This window comes from Helianthus annuus, chromosome 9 (assembly GCF_002127325.2).
Source record: "Helianthus annuus cultivar XRQ/B chromosome 9, HanXRQr2.0-SUNRISE, whole genome shotgun sequence".
NCBI lineage: Eukaryota > Viridiplantae > Streptophyta > Magnoliopsida > Asterales > Asteraceae > Helianthus > Helianthus annuus.
In genome coordinates this window covers 153958942-153962496 of record NC_035441.2, presented here as the reverse complement: position 1 = coordinate 153962496, position 3555 = coordinate 153958942, and the positions used below count along the sequence as shown (strand labels likewise).

General features: G+C 37.4%; 1 pseudogene; it reads left to right on the top strand.

Moving 5' to 3' along the window:
- Nucleotides 1-203: 203 nt before the first annotated feature.
- On the top strand, nucleotides 204-3102 carry LOC110879044 (annotated as a pseudogene).
- The last annotated feature ends 453 nt before the right edge of the window (nucleotides 3103-3555 follow it).

Below are 3555 nucleotides of genomic sequence, written 5' to 3'. Positions count from 1 at the left end.
CATTAAGCTCCCAATTTAACAATACTAATTTATCACAAAGAAATTTGACCTCATATTTTCTCATTGGATGACAAATGTACTTTCTATAACAACCCGACTCCCCCGCAGGTTTTGTCATCGGATCCTCCTTTGACCCGTTAACATTTCTTGCCTATAAATATCTTTCACATCACCTCAAGAAAATTCATCAGAAAAATATTATCTTTGGTCAAGAAATTAAAATTTTGTATAATATTTGTTGCACAAAGCTTGTAGCCAAAAGCGATCTTGCCTTAGCCTTTTTGCCTCGTTGCTAAAAGCGATCTTGCCTTAAACTTCACCGGGCAAGATCACTTTCTACAACCATTGCCTTAGCCTTTTTGCCTTGTACAACCGTTGCCCGGCCACATCATGGCAATGATTAACAACAACGTTTCGCAGAAACTGCTCAAAACTTTAGTCTCGATGTGCCATCAAGCACAAAGAACCACCTTTAACGCCGCCACTACCACAACCCTCCCACCAGCACCACAACCGTCTGGTGCCACCACCACCACCACCGAAACAGCCACCAATAATGAAGGTGACAAAATATTTGAACTTGAGGACACCAAAAGTCTGTTTGCAACGGTTCCAACGACAAAACTGATGCATTCAGCAGCCATATTGAGTGTCACAGCGGTAGAGCCCGTGGTGGATTTTAGCCTTTGGGTTATGACTTCACGGTTTATGGAGGCGGGGCTGTTTAAAAATGTAGTGATGGGGACGGTTAAACATACGGCGTATAATCATTTTGTGGCTGGTTGTGATACTGTTGAAACGGGTCAGACCGTTAAGAGGCTGTGGGAGTCCGGGTTGAGAGGGATGTTGGATTATGGGTTGGAGCATGCGAATGATAACGAATCTTGTGATAAAGCTACTCAACAGTTGATTAAAACGGCTGAATCTACCCAATCTCTCACTCCTTCTGTAAGTTTAAATATGTCTAAAAGATGATCTTTGTGTTTGTTATGGGGCGGATCCAGCTCTTTAGGACGTGTAATACAAAAAGTAACATTTTTACGTACAAGCTATAGAATGCTATTTGTTTATGTTATTGAACTTATTTTGGTTTTACTTGATCTAACTGTTACCCTACTTGAATCATATATGATTTTTTTCTCCTCACAGTTATTCTTTTCTTTTTTAAATGCAAAGTCACACACCCACTAAATAAAAAATATGAATTTCTTTTTCCATATGGAGGAGATTCGTAGCAATTTGCGACGTACTAGTTTCGTAGAAAATGTGTAGGAAGTTGCGTAGGAAATGCGTTGAAAACAGGTTTCCTACGAGCTGTTTTCCTACATCAAGTGTTTGTCATAAATGCGTAGAAAAGCCAGTTTTATGACGCATTTCTTAGGAAAACTGGTGTAAGAAGTTTCAGATTTTCTAGTAGTGCATATTTGCTAATTTTATAAATATTTGTTAAACATCAATTCCAATACATATTTTAAGTTTTAAAGTAAGCACTTTTTTTTATCTAATATTTATATATATATATTTTTTAATAATCTTAGTCTTCGTGTTTAAAACGGTCCAGTTGAAAACAATACCTTCGTGGTTATTGTTTTCAACTGGACCGTTTTAGCCTACACAATTTCCCCCCAATGTACTAAAAGTTTATGGATTCGCTACTATTTGTTATTCTTATGTTTTTCAGAACAACCCAGATCTGATATGGCCTAAATCTATGGCAAAAACAGGTTAGTTTTGTGGTTGTGAAGGTTACAGCAATCTGTCCAGTGTATTTGCTCAGGAGGGTGAGTGATCTTCTTAGATGGGAATACAAGAATTCATCTTTCAAGCTACCATGGAAACAGCAAACTTTGCCAATATTTTCTGAGAACAGCCCATTTTATCATACATTACATCAACCTGCTCCTTTGACGGCTGAGGAAGAACATGATCTTGAGTTAGCTCACAAAAGATTACAAACCATTTGTGAAAAAAGCCTTGAAGGCAATGTGCCTGTTGTTATTGATGCGGAGGACACTTCGATCCAGCCGGCTATTGATTACATGACGTATTGGGCTTCTGTTAAGTACAACGAGGCTGAAAGACCGATGGTTTATGGCACCATTCAAGCCTACTTGAAGGATGCTGGTGAGAGGATGTGTTTGACCAAAAAGGCAGCCGATAAAATGGGGTTGCCTGTCGGGTTTAAGTTGGTTCGTGGGGCTTATATGTCGAGTGAACGAAAGTTGGCTTGTTCACTAGGTGTTGAGTCCCCTATTCATACTACCATCAATGATACACATGATTGTTTCAATGGTTGTGCTACATTCATGCTTGATGAGGTTTCTAATTGTCCTGGTGGACTCATTCTTGCCACACACAATCTTGATTCCGGTAAAAACCTTATAAACCTTGTGATCTTTGATTTATTTCACGTGTGAAAATATGCAAAAAGATTTAAAAATTTGAATACCGTTTTGGTACCATCATATGGGTGGTATTTCATGATCATTTCCCAAGTTAAAAGATTCAACATTTTTTTGTTATCAAAGTCTATGTGAAATAACAGGAAAATTGGTGGCACAAAAGGCGCGCGAATATGGAATTACAAAAGATTGTAATAAGCTCGAGTTTGCTACACTCTATGGCATGGCGGAAACAATGACTTTTGGGTTGAGGAATGCGGGTTTCAGTGTTAGCAAGTATTTGCCATTTGGGCCCGTTGATCAAATCATGCCTTATCTTCTACGCCGTGCCGAAGAGAACAAAGGGTTGTTGTCTTCTTCAAATCTTGACAGGCAACTCATGATGTAAGTAACCCTGAAAGTGCGCTTGTAGTTTATGTATTATGGCTTGTTCCCGGATGCTTAATTGTTATGATTGTTTCATGGTTTTTTTAACAGGAAAGAATTGAAGAGGAGAACAAAAGCATATTTTGGCAAGGCGTGACTGAAAGCGAGAACCAATTCAAACCAGAAGCTAACTCCGTCACAAATTAACTAAGCAATTGACATCGCAAAAAATGTATATGGACAAAGGTTTATTTGTTTACATTTTTTCTCTTTAATGTAAATCTAAAGTGAATTCATGTATTCCCTTTGTTAATCTTTTGATAATTTATGTTCACTTGGTGTTGAATGACATGGTTCAACTGGTTTACTCATAATATATTGTTAATAGTTACATTTTAAAGAAAAATGCTCGGATAGTCCCTGTGATTTGCTTCATTTTCACCTATAGCCCCTACACTTTTAAAATTACAGTTACATTCCTCAACTTTTTCACATTCGTTCTCAGATAATCCCTAGCGTGAATGAGGGTTAGTTTTCCCAGTTAAATGAGTGTGAAATTACTAAAATACAATTACTAATAAAATATTTAAAACATTAAAAATCTAATTTATCCATGTAAGTGGGCCCCACCAGTTTCTTAAAATATAAAGAGTAAACTGCCATTCTGGTCCCTATGGTTTGGGCACTTTTGCTGTTTTAGTCCAAATCTCAAACTTTTTAAATCTGGGTCTCTGTGGTTTCATTTTTATTGTCATTTTAGTCCAAAATTCAAAACCCCCTTTTTTAA